Raw genomic sequence first — 17,980 nt, forward strand, 5'->3', positions numbered from 1 at the left:
CTTCGCTAGTTCTACTTGTTCTAGTTCCAGTTGCTAAAAAGTCTTCCAGGGTAGACAAGACCTTGTCTTTAAAAAAAAAAATCCCTTTCTGACTAAAGAAGCAATTTGAACCAAAAGGGGGTAGAAGAGGAATTAGGGGGCAGATCCTCAGCTAGAGTAAAATTGTCCTCGCTCCATTTGTTAAGTGGAATAAAGTCAAGTGTATATCATGGCCTACCTGAAATTGTCTTACCACATGGTAGTTTCTCCGTAATTTTCTTGATTTGTCTTTGCTTGTCTCTCCCATCTGAGTTGTCCTGTGCATCTCTTATTTATTTTCTAAAGATCTCATAGTTTTGTTTTTTTAAATTGACATTGCTTGTATTGTGATAGAGTGGGCAAAGCATGTATTGAGACAACTGTATAATACAGAGAACAGATCAAGAAATCTCTCTTCTTTCTTTAAAGAATTTTTGAGGAAAGGGGAGTATCCTGTGAAAATTTTTCACTTTTTTGATAAAGAAAACAAAATTTTTACTGAAAAATATTAGGTTTTCTTCCAAAAAACAGAAACATTTGACCAAAACGCAAATTTTTGTTTGGTCAAAAAGCCATTTTTCGTTAAAAAAAAAAAGTTGACCACCTTTAATAATATAGCCATAAACAAGTAAATCAAAACTTAACTACATATACAAAAACGTAAACAAGATGAGGAAGAAGGGTTTGTAGGAAGTGACAAAGAGGAATTTGTTTGGATAAGCATCACCTCCGTTCATGAGGATAAGATTACTATGGATTCAGTGAAGTCTAAGAACACCAGCTGTGTTCAAGTGAAGCATGTTAGCATTCTCGTCTCATCTGTGGCTTTCCTTGCAAATGTACATTCCAGCTTCACTTTGCTGAGCCACTTGTTAAAAATTAAGGGCTAAACAGCCTTTCCAGCTGGCTCTGTGCAAATGTTAATAGGTTTTGAACCTCCAGAGGCTGGGATTTGATGCCTGATTCTACTCACTGAAAGTCAATGCAAACTTTACTATTGACTTCAGTGTGTGCTGGATGAAGGCTTTGGGGGCCAAGTGTTCCCAGTGGAGGAGGGTCCTCATCTCTGAAAATTGCTTCCCCCTTTGGTCCAACAGATCTGAGCTTGTTAACCTCCAGGGCGCAGTGCAAAGTCAATCCATTCTCTCATGCTTTTACCTTAGATGGGTTTATCTAATGGGTATTTCGGTTTTAGTAATGCTCAAGTGGTGCGTTGGCGATGTTACCCATGCATGTCTATGTTATATTACAGGAGGAGGCAGCTGTAATTTTAGGGAGTGTTTTCTTATTGCCAACTATTGCTAGTATATTTGTAATGGGAGTACATCAAAGTGCACTACAGAACTTTTAGTACACTGGAGCAGTGTGCACATGGGACCTTACTGTGTGGCAAGCTAGTGCACTGTAGAGTCATACCCTGGCTTGCTGCCCAGTAACATCCTGTGTAGACAAGCCCTCAACTAGTAAAATACAGCATTTCACATCTCTCACGGTATTGTAAGGGTCTTATACAAAGCCCCCTGAATCATTGGGAGGGCGGAGGGGGGCTTTTCAATGGACTTCAATGGACTTTGGATCAAACCCAAAGAGAATATGGGCAAAATAGGAACCTGTTCTCCTCACATATTTGTTTTTGTGAGGAACCACGCTTCAGAGACCCAGTTTGTTAACATATGCTGTATTTGGCGGTTTTGCTTACCCAATTTTCTGTTTCTATGTAGTTTCCTCCTCTTGAGGTTCAGTAACCACTGCACTTGTCCTGGAGCCTCCCAGGATTCCAAGGCAGAGAGAGCAGCAGAGGATGTGGTAGACCCAACAGTTGCTAGATAAAATGAAGACGTAGTCAGATTTGCTCCAGCATCTGAAGCTAATTGGGAATCTTCCATAATAGCTTTTCTGTTCTGGGGCAGTTTGGGGCCTGCTTTCCTTTTGTGCTACTGTAGCAATTGCATATTTATAGGGATCAAATATATGGGCATGTTTAAATTGCACATGTGGCTGTAATGTGCTCAGAATAAGCCCTCCTGGGTGCCGGACTGAGATGGAGCAAAGTTCACAACACCCACAGAATCCATCCCAAGTTTTGGACAAGAATCAGGGGACATTTTGGGAGTTTTAATTGGTTCTAGCCTATCAAACCACACTAAATAAATAAAACTGCTAGTTCTTCACCTTAATACAAAGATTTAATATACTGCAGAAAAAGTGATAAAGTAATGAAACCAATAATGTTCTTTAAAGTGCAGAAGAGTAATGGCTTCTGTGCTAAGTTCAGTTTCATGACATGTTCACAGATAGGTGCAGATAAGCATGAAACCTGGTACTAATTTTCCAGACATGAGTGAAATACTAACTAGACAGAGGGTTATCTGTTTTGCTGCATTCTATTACTTTTTTGTGCAGTTACATTTCTCATTGAATTGAATAACACAATCATTATCAAACTCCTCTCTAACCTCCCTGTTCCTACCAAATAAACTTGTGGATTTTTCTCAACTGCCGACCTTTACATGTCTCAAAGACTGAAGAGCTTCTCTCAGAGAAGACGAGTGTTAAGTCTCCTGACCACATGGTAGACTAATCATGTCTTCAGTTAACTAAAGAACTTTAATTTAACAAAACAACAAGAAATAAAAACAATCTGAATTGAGTCAGCACGTTTTGAGGGGTGTTTTTTATAATTTGCGTCCAGTCTTCTCCATTCATGTAGTCAGTCTCCAACCAACTGATTTCTAAGTGATAGGACTTTTTGTTCCAGATTGTACAGAGTGTCACCATGGTTCTTAAAGCTCCCTACACCACAAGAAGTGTCCTAAAACTCAACTCTGCCGTCTTTATCTCCTACCTTGACCCAGACCGGCTCACCTCCTCCCACATCTCTTGGAGTGTCTCTGCAAATCTGCTTTACTTCTCTTATGAAATGCTGCTTGTGTTCACTGCTGCATCAACTGCCCTTTGGGGAAATCCTCATCGGTGCCCCAAAGTCCCCTCACAAATCTTAGATATCCAGACTCCTGAATGTGCCCCATGTCCTGCCTTTTCACAGGTACAAAGAACTACAACTAAATCATCCCTTGGCCCTATTCTCCCCAAACTCCACTGGCTTTTCTCTCAGATAAAGATCCAGTTCAAAATGGTCTTCATTTTTAAAAGCCTTCATGCACTTGATTTACACAGGCTCAGGGCTCTTTTCTTTTGCTAATCCCCTCCCTGCTCCCTTTTCTCATCTAGCTTTGGTCTCCTCCCTGTCCCTTCACAGGAGATATCAATTCTAGAACCTTCCTGTAGCTCACCTCATGGACTCTCTGATTTAGACTGTAATCTCTTTGGGACAGAGACTGACTCTGGCTATGCTCTGAAGACATATATTTTCTCCCTTGCTTGTACTACTTACTTTCTCTCTCCTCATATTTTTTGAATGATTTAGCTCTGTACTTATAGGTCAGACTAAATCATCATAATAGTCCCTTCTGGCCTTAAAAATCTAAAAATTGTCTAAGACCAAGAAAGCGTTTAGGTTTGCAACAGATATAAAAGGTGCTATCAAAAATAAAGTAAATTGTATTCTTAACCAAGTGCTTCAGTGTTCATCCCCCGATACTCACATCCTTGATGTAGCTGTTGATTACATACTGTATGAGAAGTGTAGGCTTCAGTGCTTTTATATGGTTTGCTTTACATTTGTCTATTTTTTGTTTGATGCGTGTACTGTTGTGTCACTAGATTACTTATAGCTATTTGATGTATTTATATAAGTTGGATATTTAGACCGCTATCTAGTCACGTCATTGTTATAAGGATTCACAATATTTCCTTCCTATCCAAATTCCCTGGGAGCTATGGTTGTTCAGGATGAGTGTAAAGGGAATGATGGAGATTTAGCAACATATTTGTTGCTAACACAAGCAGGTATTTCACTGACTTACTGGAGCTGTGCTTGCTTATGTCACTGGTAAATTTGATCTGTTTGTGAACAGTGCATGGAACCAGTGTCATGGCCTAGAGCAGTGTTTCCCAAACTTGGGATGCTGCTTGTGCAGGGAAAGCCCCTGGTGGGCCGGGCCAGTTTGTTTACCTGCCGCGTCCGCAGGTTCGGCCGATCGCGGCTCCCACTGGCCGCAGTTCACTGTGCCTGGCCAATGGGGGCTGCGGGAAACAGCGGCTGGTACGTCCCTTGGCCTGCGCCACTTCCCGCAGCCCCCATTGGCCTGCAGCAGCGAACTGAGGCCAGTGGGAGCCGTGATTGGCCGAACCTGCGGACGCGGCAGGTAAACAAACTGGCCCAGCGTGCCAGGGGCTTTCCCTGAACAAGCAGCATCCCAAGTTTGGGAAACACTGGCCTAGAGGCTGCTCCACAGAGGGGATAAAAAGTCCACCAGTACGGGCAGCTACGAGAGTCCTCTTTATGCTCAAGTGAAAGAAGCTTGTGGTTTTGGAGATAAAGATTAGGGATCTAGTTCCAGCTCTGTGTGTGTGTGCGCACGTGCACACACGCGAGAGAAATATTTATCTAGCTCTGGCTCACTCTCCTCATGGCTCCAGCCTCCCCACTCCTCTGCCTGATCCTGGCTGCGACATTCCAGCTCCCACCACACTGACCCCCCTGCCAAACACCCCCTGCCCAGGCCTGACACTGGCACCTGCCAGCTTGGAGGATGCTCTGCAGCCAGGGAGGAAAAGGGGCCACTTGGCCCAGGACCAGCTACCCTCATGGGCTACTGGCACCAGGGTCTCCAGAAAGGGGTGCAGGAGGGGTGTCTCCCTGTCCCCATACCTATGCCCCTTTGACACCCCCCACCTTGTTGCACCTCAGTAGCATATGAATCCTTTTCAGAAAAGAAAAGTAGAAAATCTTCCCATCCACATATGACTTGGGACAGACACTTAGAAACCATCTGATCTTTCACCTTCCCTTCCAGCTCCCCCAGACATATAAAACAAAAAGAGGAGCCAATAAAAACCATAAAATGTTTCGGGAAAGTTACAGAAAAATAATTGAATTTAATATAAATACTTCAGACCAGAACTGCCCTTTATGACCTTGCAAGGAAAATACACAATGCCTAATTCTGTAAATATTATGATGTAAATGACAAAGCAGGGAAATGGCTGGGCAGCCAGCATAAATGACAGCTAGTTAAAGATTACACTAATTAGCACAAGAACACTACAGGTATAGGAGTGGGTGGGTGAAATTCTGTGTCCTGCAATGTGTAGGAGGGCAGACTAGATGATCATAATGGTCCCTTCTGACCTTAAAGTCTACGAGACTCTATGAGGTGGATGTTCAAACAGCTTTTTCCAGTACTCTGAAAAGTTCCATAAAATCAGAAAGCCCGCCCAGTGTTTCCTTCTGGGAGACTTGGGTACTATACCAGAAAGGGGCACATTTCCCACCAGTCGTAACCAACTTTGCACTCATTGAAGGCAATGACAAAACTTCCATGGACTTCAAGGGGAGCATGACTGGGCTATGTATTTGTACCAGTATCTATTGTTCATCTTTAATTCGGCATCTAAAACCATACATGGAATGTAATTGTCTGCAAGAGATTTTGACTACAGTGATGCCAATTAAATGTTGTTGTTTTTAATGTATATCTTCAGGATTGGATCCCATAAAGGCATCACACACACAATTGCTTTCAAAATCCTAGATGAGCTAATAACAGCTAATGCCTGCAATTCAGAAGTCAGGAAACTAGAACACAAGAAATGCTAGGACAAAGTGCCAAACAGTTCTCCCCATTGCAAGGGCGACAGAAAGTTACATTTTAAAAAAAAGTGGCTGGCAACCTGCCAAAGCAATAGCTATACTATCTGCCCCAAGGTTGTATGTTAGAACCACTAAAGGACTAGTCCTGCAGGAGAAACTGAAGATATCTATGCAGAACCCTGGCTCTCTTTCTTGAAGACTGCTCTCCAGTGCAGACAGAAGTAACAAGCACCCACCCTGCCCCTGACAATAACTAACAGTAGGAGAAGAAACCTTTGGAATCTGACCTATGTCACGTGACTGGGGTCAAGAAATAATGGTTCTGCTCCTTGCCAGCTCTCCTGTGTGTCAGATCCTAGTTACAGTCAGCAAAATGGAACAGTATGTATATGAAATCCTTCAGTGCCAGGACAGGCATTGCGGCAACAGTTGGTGGAAGTGCCACTGTGGAAATAATGACAAAGGAGTATCAGCCCAAGGAAATAAAACCATAACAAAAGACAATTACACAAAGCAGCATGACAGTTGACTGTAAGTAGTGTGGTTTGAAGCATAAACCCAAACAGTACCCAGTGTTTGGAAAACTGTGTGCCAGCTGCAATGAAAATAATCATTTTGCTAAAGTATGCTTTACCAAGGGCAAAACTAAAAGACAGGCATGGATTAAGGCCGAATCCATGAATCCAGGCTGGAAAGGCTCCTAAGGACAAATGTTGGATCTTTGCCCACTGACTTGGCATAGGAAGTGGCTAGCGCTCAGGGGCAAAACAGGGCGGAGAATCACAATATAGCTGTTTGTGTATCTGCCCTTACAGCTGATCTGGCAGGGGACAGCTCAGCCACACTGGGGGAAGGAGCAGCTTATAGGAAGCCTTATGCCTTGAGAACTCCCACTGAGGTCCCCTTTCACACTGTGTTGGGTCCCCATCCGTCCATAGTCAGGGGAAGAAACCATTCAGATTTGCTGGTGGTGGTTGCTGCTGGGAAAGGGCAGAGAGCAACTGAGTGAATTAATCAGGGCTCACCTCGCTCTTCTTATCCAACTGGTCTGGAATCTAACACCTGACAGCAACTGAGCCAAGGCCCAGATCAGCTCAGTCGGCCATTCGGATTACTTGTTGCTAGGTTGAAACCCTTCCAGGACTGAATCTCCTGACTCTCTGTGCCCTCAAGTGATGGGAAAATGGTGAAGAAAGAGATACCTTAAATAACTCTGCCCCCTGAGTTCCTCATTCTCACCTCTATCAAAGAGAGAAGAAACCCCAGCAGTCCTATGGGAAGAGGAGAGAAGAATTCCCACTCCCCCTCCTTCTTCAGGCAAGTGGAAACAGGAAACCCTACAAGTGCCTCCCTTGATTTGGAAGCAGAAGGGAAAATGCATCCTCTCTCTTCAATGGGAATGAGGGAGATGAAATAACTACTCAATCCTTCTCCCACAACCATGCTTCAGTGGGGAGAAGGCACAGCAGTGGCAGACAGTGAATTGAGTGTGAATGTTGATGGTAGAGGCAGAAGCCAAGGGGTGAGAGATGGGTTTAAGGGTCAGTAGGGAGACAGAAAGTGGAAAGAAGGAAATGGAGGCAAAAAGGGAAGACTGAGGAGTTGGAGATGAAATGAAGGAGCAAAATGTTGAAGGGCTTGGGAAGATGTGTGTGGAAGAGGAAATAGGAGAATAAGAGGACCTGAGGGATGGAGAAAGATGATTACACAGGAAAAGGGAGGAAGGGAAAAGAGACACTGAAAAAGCATTCCTTAGATTGTAATCTCTTTGGGGTAGGGACCAGGTTTATTTTATGTGTGCATACAGTGCATAGCATAATGGGGCCCTTTTGGTCTTTGATAAAGGTGTCTAGGTACAACTGCAATATAATTAAACAATAGTGAAGATGAGTATGGATAAAAAAATATACAATATACAGAATGAAGAAAAATTGGAGGGAAGTGATAAAGAGAACACAAGCTGCAGGAGGGGACATATTGCAGCCAGTTTATTTAATTGTCTTTTTAACATTTAAAAAAGTTTAATGCTACAAATACCAAAAATAAAAAGACACAAATGTTTGATTCTGTGCAAAGTCTTGTATAAACTATAAACTATGTGAGAGTATCTGAAGAGTTTGTACATTCTGGGACACACACAGAGAAAGGCAATATCATTGGAGCATTAAGTGACCTGGCTTTACCAGTGTTGTGGGCAGTGTAGTTGTAGCCATGTCGGTCCCAGGATGACAAGGTAGGTGACGTAATGGCTTTTGTTGGACCACCTTCTGTTGGTGAGAGAGAGAAAGAGCTGTGTGTGGCTTGAAAGTTTGTCTCTCTCACCAACAGAAGTTAGTCAAATAAAAGATATTACCTCATCCATCTTATCTCTCTGGCTTTACCACGACAGTCCCAGTTTTTCATGTGGTGTCCCAAGAACTTCTTTCAGGACACCTGAAATGTCCCGGGGGTGTTTCATTGCACCAATCAAAACTATTTTTAATAACCACAAAATGTTTGTTGAAGATACATTGGTGCACTGAGAACAATTTCTCTTTGTTTACCCGCAGCGAACAGCCCAGTGGAAGGGGTGTTCCAGGTTCTGAACAGTGTTTGGAGTGAAGAGAAAAGCCAGAAGAGCGTAGATAATATCAAAGCTCTTCTTGTGCTCAAACTAAATGTTAATGATACTTGTTCAGAGGTTCACGATAAACTTATTCAGGATGCTAAATTACTGGAGAAATCCTCCTCTTCAAGAAATATGCTGTCATTGCTTTTGACTCAGTGTACGTCTACACAACAAAAGCTGTGCATGGCCTAACAGAGCTAGCTTGAATCCAGCTCGTGCTGATAACAATAGCCATGAAGACAATGCAGCACAGGTTTCAGCAGTCCGACACAGACCCTTTGTACGTACTTAGCTCATGAGCCCACTCTGAAGACTGCACTGTCTTGAGTGCTATTATTACCCATGCTAGCTGGATTGAAGCTAGCTTGGGTGGGCTAGCTGACAGTAGTGATGCTAGCACACACTGAGAAAAAAAATTAAAGGTTTCTTATGAGTATTTCATGTCTCTAAAAAAAAATGTTGCCACAAAACTATTTATTTTGTCCCAATTTTTTAATTTTGAAAATACTGTATTTGAGTGGCCCTCAAAAACTGTGTTTATATATCTCTGTATACAGAGAGAGAGAGAGAGAGGGTATATTATGCACATGCACCTTGTAGTATGGTAAACTGAGGGGAGTTATTGTGGATTTTTGTGGGACATAAAAAATGTTGGCTAGGCTTCATCTTCTTGCCTGACCAGCCCTAGGAGGTGGGGGGAGGAAGAGAAGGAGAGTCTGTTAGTGAGGAGGAAGTGTATGTGGAAATGAGCTTCAGTTGACTTTAATCCACCTCTGCTAAAAGGCATAGACATTTGCACACTGTAACTAGGATAGACATCTGTGAGGCAACTTATATTGAAACTGTTCTTTTTGAAGAAGCACTTGAAACTGCACAGAGCCATTCCTGTGATGGTATTTGCATGGCAATCTTTGACCACTGGGTAGCCCCACCAGAGGTTAATTAATGGATCAATCATATCCTTTAAAGATGAGGTATAAAGGAAACAGAAAGTGAGCCAACCACAAAAAAAGGTGCTGAGTGCTCCAGTTAACCAGTTGGAGTGGGGGAGGCATTCAGCACAGGAATAAGTTTAACAATGAATCTGGAGCCAGCCAGAGGACACACTGGGACCTATTCATTTATAGAGATTATTTACTTAATATTACCTTCCCTGAGGACAGCACCTTGACATGGTGATATGTGTGTTCCAATGACCCTGAGAGCTCTGCTGGCAGGAATATAGCTCCTGGTAGGACTACTCAAGCCAGATAAGTCAAAGGGAGCAGATAAATAGCAGCCCACTGGCCCTTTGGGTTGGGGGTTCAGCAATAGGCCAGCAACCTATACTAGTAAAAAAACGTCAAGTTCTAGAACCACAAGAAGGGAGCCATTCTGGCAAGCAGCATGACAGCCAGGGATGGCAGAGCCTCGTTCAGACCTTAAGTGATGTGCGATGGTGCAGGAAGGATTTAGATTCAGTACTAGCTTGGCAACATCTCTAGCTTATCCTTATTTCTGTTCTAAAATGTTCCCCACTGCTTGCTTAGTGAGGCCATTCAGTAGCTATTTCTGCAGCTGAGCCCAGATGCATGTTGCAGTAACAGGCCATCTTGAAATTAAGCAGTGGCATAAAAACAATTTTGATAACCATGAAGCCTGAAGTATAGGCCAAATTATACAAACAAGAAAGTTGCACTTAGACCCATTATGCCCCAGCAACTGAAGTGGCAGAGAGGGTGTTTGAACATGACCAAAGAAGGTAAAAAGCATTTTTTGCTGTTCATTGTAACACCAGACGGAAGAGGTTCTCTTAGGCAATCAAGCATGTGAAACTCTTGGGCTAGTTCAAGGAGCATAATATATCAAAGACACAAAGTGTGTCAGGGAATACACTATTTGCATCACTACAGCTAGAAAAAATACCCTTTAAAGTATTTTCCAAGGGTTTGGAACACTGCCTGAATTTGTAAGACAGCTGGGAGAGAACTACGGTAGAGAGAACTAGAGACCCAGCGTTTGAAAGCAATCGCAAATATGTGGCATGGAGTAGCCTCGTAGCTCAGTCGAGACATGTTTTCCATTCCTAGAGAAAGTAGAACTAGTAGATGGAATATTAATAAAAGCAGAGGGGCAACAGGGTCGAGTGCAGTGGTCACCAACTGGTCGATCGCAATCGACTGGTCAATCCTACAGGTTCTCCCAGTCGATCGCGATCTCTGACAGCGCAGAGTGGCTGCCACTAAGGCAGACTCCCTGCCTATCCCAGCCCCATGCCGCACCCAGAAGCAAACAGCACAGCCCTGCAGCCCCGGAGAGCCGGGGAGCAGGGGTCTCCCTCCGCACACTGCTCCTGCCTGCAAGCCCCGCCCCCACAGCTCCCATTGGCCGGGAGAGCTGCGGGGGTAGTGCTTTCATAGAGGGGCAGCACGTGCTCCCCACCTTTCCCTCCAGTGGCTGCAGGGGTGTGTTGGCCAGTTCCAGGAGTGATGTGGGGCCAGGGTAGGCAGGGAGCCTGCCCTAGCCTTGCTGTGCCCTCTGCTGACCAGGAGCCACCGGAGATAAGTGCTGCCCAGTGGGAGGCTACACCCCAACTCCCATCCCTGAGCCCCCTCCCAGAGCCAGCACCCCATACCTCCTTCTGCACCCTGTACCCCCTCTTGCACCCCAACCCTCTGCCCCAGGCTCAGCCCAGAGCTCCCTCCCACACTGCAAACCCCTCAGCTCCAGCCCAGAGCCTGCACCCCCTCCTGAACCCCAACCCCCTGCCCGGTGAAAGTGAGTGAGGGTCGGGGAAGAGCAAGCAAGGGAGAGGGTGGGGTGGAGTGAGCAGGGCGGGGCTTTGGGGAAGGGCCTCGGGGAAGGGGTGGGGTAGATCCTGGTTGCCTTTAGATTAAAAAAGTGATATTGGGTGTAAAAAGGTTGGAGACCACTGGTCTAGTGAGTAGGGTGCTGCAGCTGGGAGTGAGCCTCCCAGTAGCCAGACTCAAGCTAGCTCTGCTCAAGCTAGTGCATTGAAAATAGCAGCAGGTACATTGGTGCACAAGCAGTGGCTGAGGCTAGCCATCTAACCTCGGACCCAGGGCTTCAGGTGGGCTTGGACTTGGACAACCCCAGCCACCATCCGTGCCACAACGCTCACATGGCTATGATTAGCATACTGCTTTATAACCTCCACCCCAGCACTCTCTACTCCCACTCTGGCAACTAGCCATTCACAGAAATATATTTTCTAAGATCGACGAGGACCGGTCAAACAACACAACGTGTATAATTTGACCTCTGGGAGGAACATGTATGTTACCTCAGGAGTATGCCTTGCCCATAGTTTACAGGTGTCTATACCTTCTGTCTGTCTGTCTGTCTGTCTCTCTTTTTCTCTCTGTGTCTTCCCTATCCACCAATGTTCTTTTATTTTCCTTATTACATATCTGTGAACTATGCGGGGCAGGTACAATACCTGCCAGCAGGGGAGTCATTTCAGAAAAATTTGAGGAGGGGAGAAGTTGTGTCAGCACATAGACTATTATATGTGATTCTATTATGTCCTGTAAAGTTGGGAGGGGAAAAGGGCACTCTGGATCTCTGAGAAAGAAAGCAGCAGAGCTACTCAAGAGTGACTGCTTGTGACAAGGTAGAACAGCACTGCACAAGTCCCACTGCATAGTGGGTTATCACCGACCTCTGCCTCTCATGTGGATGATCTGGGTATGGTGGGGTGTTTAAAGGCACAAGAGAAGGGGCTATGGTAGTGGCTACTGAAGGTTAAGGGTATGTTTCCCGCCCCCCTGCCATCCTTTCATCTAGCTCAGAAGCTGGAAGGGTGTCTGCCAGTTGGGCCCCAGTGTTCTGTATGACTTGTTTTTGTTTGGAATCCTTTGTTTATGTCACTATATAATAAAGCCCTGAGGCAAGAGACTGAAACTCTGCCGCAGTGCCGCTAGGGAGAACATTATTCTTCTTCCCCAGCTGTTGGTCCTGCCCACCAGCCCACACTATCCTGTGTCAACAACATTAAAGGCAGCCAACAGATCTGAAAAGATCAGCACAGAAGTAGACCGCTTGCTTCTAAACTAGACTGGCACCACGGGTAAAAACCTAGTCCCACTGAAAAGCTAAATGGATACAAGTCAAAACAAACAAATGCAAAGCCCACCTCATTGCCCAAGATTTTCCTCCACAGTATCTGCACTCTTTTGTATTCATTAGAAAACCAAACCTATCTCCTAATATTATGGAAGGGAGAGAGAGAAAAAACCATTCCTGTCATTGTTTTATTCTGGGAAGGCACTCAAATATTACAGTGATGGATGCCAGTATCAGAGCCTAGACAGTGAGATAGATCCAATTGGTACTAGAGAGAGAGACAGGAAAACAGACGGAATGGAAATCCATTACCGTCACTCTGATGTTTGGGGAGAGGAATCACTGGCACAAAAATCCACCTCCAGAAAAGAAAAGAAACAGCAGTATCCTTTTAACAATTAGAACCTACAGAGGAAACAAAAATATTCTCAGCCTCACCAGGCGGGTTTACTACCCGTGCAATTGGGGTGGATATAGGTTAGAAGGATTAAGACATACAGATCTTTTAAGACAAATATTAGATCTCAGCATAAAAGGTACATGAGACCATCATTTTATTAATATGCAAATGGGTAGAAAATGACAAACATGGCTTTGCATTATGCGGATAGAAAGACAGAACTGGAGGCCCAAATGCTCCTTGGCATAGAACTAGATTTTGGCAGGAAGGGCCTCACATCCTGTTCTGTGTATTGTTCTGCTAACTTGCCTGGTGGCTGGGAAAGTTTCTTCCAGCTACTTACACTATCCTTACGCTGCAGCTGGTTTGCCTCCTAGCTATTGATTCACTTCCCCAGGCATTTCTCCGATTGTCGTGCTCTTGTCGTTGCGTCAGAGAATTCATTGGATTTGGGAGGTTGGTTTCAGACTGCTTGCTGCCAGAGCAAAGTTTCCGGCATTTCCACATTTTTAACCACTGAGAATAGTAAAAGCAGATGTGTGGATAAGTGAACTTTCAGCCGAGTTACAGGTGGAGTTTCAAGGGATCCCAGCTGCCTAATATGAGAAAACATGCATTTTATCCAGTGCTATTTCACTGGATAGAACACTATCTTCCATATTTATTGTTCCTGCTTCTTAAAAACACCACACACACACACAATACCCATGGGGTGCAAAGTCTTAGCACAAAGAGCAACTTTTTATATTTTATCAGTTTCCCTCCAATTATTATGTGTATATATATTCAATATATCTGATCCAATTTTAATTGTTGGGTGGTGTATGCAGCTTGTTTCTGCTTTGAATTACTTTGTGCATTGCACTTTTAAATTGAGAATTGTTCCCTCTCCCCCACCTTACTGCAGAGCTAGCTGCCATTTTGTCTTCAGCTACAGCTTGCTGCAGAGGGAGCACGCATACGCCGCGCTAACGGAGACCTTATTTTGGTTCATCCTTGTTTGAGTCTTCTCTACACAGGCAATGCAGGTTGTTAGGAGAGGGGAAAAGTCCATTCCAGTGTCGAGGGCCCACCCAAGGCATATTCACCATTTGAGTGGGCCGTCTGCGGTGCATATGCTTTGTACAGCCACTTTGCACAAGGGTAAGTTGTGCTCCCAGAAAACTGTGTATGGTTGCTCTTTGTGTAGAGCTAAACATAACAGTTTGGTGGATAGAACTGCACAGGAACCTGGTAACAGGAGACAGCACCTTTAACATTTAGGTGACTGGTTTGAATCTAACCCAGACTGCCTGTGCAAGTAAAGCTATTTTTGTTTAAAATTATGTGTGAGAACCCCATGAAGAATAGAGAAACTGATTGGAAATGTTTCAGTAGCCATTTTAACCTGTGTATAAAAAATGCACACTGGAACTCTTCAAACACTCGACGTAGTCAGCAGTACTTTGACCTCAGACTTCCTAATGCACTTGATAGATGACACCATAGTTGCAAATCCTGTCTTGCATTATTGCTTATTTGACTTCAAGGCAAATGGTGTTGCCAAGGCTATTTCACGATGGGTACAAGGGAAAACAAAAAACAATGAACCATTTCATGACAATGATGACCCAATGCAGTGAAGGGCAGGAAGACATTAGGCACTGATGCTTCTGGGTACGACCAGAACTTAAAGGTGACCTCAAATAGTCTGTTTAAAAAAAGAATAGAGTGTCATTATTTCACAGGCTGAATGGCCCTTTAGGGCATGCCCTTTAAGGCATTGCCTGTGACCAGACAGTTATTCCCCCAGCTGAGTGTGAGGGAGACTTAATTATAATGCTTGACCCCAGCTAGAAGGGGTTAGAGGGTCTACTTAAACAGGGCCGTGAACTCAGCTGGGGGAGTAGGGTTGCCAGGTGTCTGCTTTAGTCGAAAAGGGACCATGGTGGTTCCAGTCAGCACCGAGCCATTAAAATCTGGTCAGCAGCGCAGTGGGGTTAAGGCAGACTCCCTGCCTGCCCTGGCTCCGCATGACTTGGGGAAGTGTCCAGCATGTCCAGCCCGGTTCCTAGGCACAAGGGCAGCCAGGAAGCTCCACGCGCTGCCCCCACCTTGAGTGCCAGCTCCGCAGCTCCCATTGGCCAGGAACCACCGCCAGTGGGAGCTGTGCGTGGGGCGCCTGCGGGCGGGGACAACGCACAGAGCCCCCATGGCTACCCCTCCCCCTAGGAGCCAGAGGGACATGTCGCCACTTCCGGAAGCTGCCTGAGGTAAGCACTGCCCAGAGCCCACACCCTGAACCTCCTGCCCTAGCTCTGAGCCCCCTCCCACACCCAAACTCCTTTCCAGAACCTGTACCCTCTCCTATACGCTGAATCCCTTGGCCCCAGCCCAGAGCCTCCTCCTGCACCCCAAACTCGTCATCTCTGGCCCCACACCAGAGCCCGCACTCCCAGCCAGAGCCTTCTCCGCCTCCACACCCCTGCCTGAGCCCGGAGCTCCCGCTCACACCCTGAACCCCTCATGTCTGGCCCCATCCTGTGGCCCAAACCACCAGCCCAGAGCCTGTACCCCCTCCCACACCCCAACCCCCTGCCCCAGCCCCCTCATGCACTCCAAGCCCCTCAGTCCCACCCTCCTAGCCCGGAACCCCTTCCTGCACCCCAAACCCCTCATCCCCGGCCCCACAGCAGAGCCCGTAACCCCAGCCGTAGCCTTTACCCCCCCACCCCAACTCCCTGCTCCAACCCAAAGCCCCCTCCCACACCCTGAACCCCTCATTTCTGACCCCACCCCAGAGACCACACCCCCAGCCGGCTTTTGTAGCTGGCTAGCCATTCACAGTCTTTGTTTAATCCTGAGCTGATGGTGTCAAATTTGCAAATGAACTGAAGCTCAGCAGTTTCTCTTTGAAGTCTGGTCCTGAAGTTTTTTTGCTTTAAATCTGCTATTGTGTGTCCAGGGAGGTTGAAGTGTTCTCCTACAGGGTTTTTGTATATTTTTGCCATTCCTAAGATCTGATTTGTGTCCATTTATCCTTTTATGTGGGGACTGTCCAGTTTGGCCGATGTACATAGCAGAGGGGCATTGCTGGCACATGATAGCATAGATTACATTGGTGGATATGCAGGTGAATGAACCAGTGATGGTGTGGCTGATCTGGTTAGGTCCTGTGATGGTGTTGCTGGTGTAGATATGTGGGCAGAGTTGGCCACGATTATTAATTATTATTTATTTCCATTGTGGTAGTGTCTAGGAGCCCCAGTCATGGCCCAGGTCTTCATTGTGCTAGGTGCTGTACAAATACGAACAAAAAGACAGTCCCTGCCTCAAGAAGCATACAGTCTAAATCAGGGGTGGCCAACCTGTGCCCGAGAAGGAGCCAGAATTTGCCAATGTGCACTGCCAAAGAGCCACAGTATTATGTCAGCAGCCCCCCATCAACGCCCACACCCCACCTGCCAGCTGCCCTGCCAGTCAATGCCTCCCCTCCCTCCCTGTGCCTCACGCAGTATGCAGGAAGCTCTGGGGAGTGAGGAGAAGAGCGAGGGCGCGGCAGGCTCGGGGAAGGGGGCGGAAAGGGACGGGGCCTTGGGGGAATGGGAGAAGTGGGGGCAGGGCCTGTGGCAGAGGCAGGGGTTGAACAGTGAGCATTGGGAAGTTGGCACCTGTGGCTCCAGCCCCGGAGTCGGTGTCTATGCAAGGAGCTGCATATTAACCTCTGAAGAGCCACATGCGGCTCCAGAGCCACAGGTTGGCCACCCCTGGTCTAAATAAACATCATTCCCTGTATGGTTTATCCCTTAGCATTTTGGCAGCCCACGGGCCTTTACAGAAGGGAACAGAGAAGATCCCTGTGTGGAAGAGGAAGCCAGTCAGCCCAAACGAGTATTTGGTTACCCAAAGGGCTTTGCAGGGGAGTGAAACTAAAAATATTTTGCCACCCTTCCTCAGAGGAAAAGGACTGAAACGAGTCACTTATTCCTAAGAAGCTGTGGATGTGATAGAGGCCAGCACACTGGGACACATGTACAATATTCATTGATCGTCTCTCCTCACTGTTGTGAAAATTGTGGGCTGTGTTACAGAATTAGAGAGCAAATTGATGTTCTCAAGAAGATCAGTGACTGAAAAACTAATTGATTACAAGGTTAGTTTTAGATCCAGGAGGCCAAATTGCAGCCAAATGCAGGGCAGCCATCTGAATTCTAAAATGTAGCTTGTGACTACCCTCATCTTTAATCCAGAGGTGTAGCCTTGGGAGACTATAGCCCTGTGCTTGCAATCTGGAGCCAAACAGTGTCCATCTACACCGAGCAGATGGCCCTTCAATTATAGGGCCTTTCCCTTCCATGGGGAGATGTCTGTCTGAGGCTTGGTCTACACTCCAGGCCTATATCAGTATAACTGCATCACTCCAGCAGCATGAAAAATCCATACCCCCCGAGCAACGTAATTATACCAATCTAACCCCTTTGTGTAGGCAGCACTATGTCGACAGATGGGCTTCTCCCGTTGACATAGCTACCATCTCATGGGGAGGTGGAGTACCTACACCGATGAGAGAAGCTCTCCTGTTGGCATAGGTAGCATCTTCACTAAGTGCTACAGCAGCCCAGCTGCCCCACTGTAAGTGTAGACAAGCCCTGAGCCAATAAGTTACTGCAAGAGCTGGTTAGGAATTTTTTGACCACCTTTTTTTGTTGTTGTTGAAAAATGCCAATTGGTTGAAACCAAAACTTTTCATGGGAAAGGGTCAGTTTCTCAAATTTCTCTACTTGAAAATTTTTGGGAAAAAAGTTTTAAAAATTGTCAAAAATTATCCACATTTTCAAAACACACAAAAAATTAAGGTCTCCACTTTGAAAAGACTTTGTTTTGAAATTTAAGCTATTTATATTAGAATGTTTAAAAAAATTGTCGAAATCAAAATGAAACATTTGAATTGACCCAAATTTTGTGTTTATTTGCAGAAATTTTCAAGATTTTGACTTTTTGTCCTGATTCAGGAAAGGAGAAATTTCCAAAAATTTGCACAGGATGGGAAAACTGTTCCCACCCAGCTCTAGTCATTTTCTTGATGTGATTCTTAATTCACTAACAATAAGACCAAAACATTCAGTTTTGGATATTGCTTTCTGCTAAACAGTGTTTCTTGCTACTGGTCAAACACATGGACACCCAGTCACAT

General features: G+C 45.5%; 1 long non-coding RNA gene across 2 annotated transcripts in view; it reads right to left on the reverse strand.

Moving 5' to 3' along the window:
• The window catches only part of LOC311517656, a 125,009-nt gene that overhangs the window by 30,115 nt on the left and 76,914 nt on the right, over nt 1-17,980 (reverse strand). The window contains exons 1-2 of one of the 2 annotated variants that reach the window (XR_014710754.1): nt 6,022-6,093; nt 1,718-1,840 (exon numbers count right to left, since the gene is read on the reverse strand). This is a non-coding gene — a long non-coding RNA (uncharacterized lncRNA). Of the gene's footprint in view, nt 1-1,717; nt 1,841-6,021; nt 6,094-17,980 lie in introns of those variants that run through there. The other variant, XR_014710753.1, reaches the window with a different exon arrangement.

This window comes from Lepidochelys olivacea, assembly GCF_965140295.1.
Source record: "Lepidochelys olivacea isolate rLepOli2 genome assembly, chromosome: 3".
Lineage (NCBI taxonomy): Eukaryota > Metazoa > Chordata > Testudines > Cheloniidae > Lepidochelys > Lepidochelys olivacea.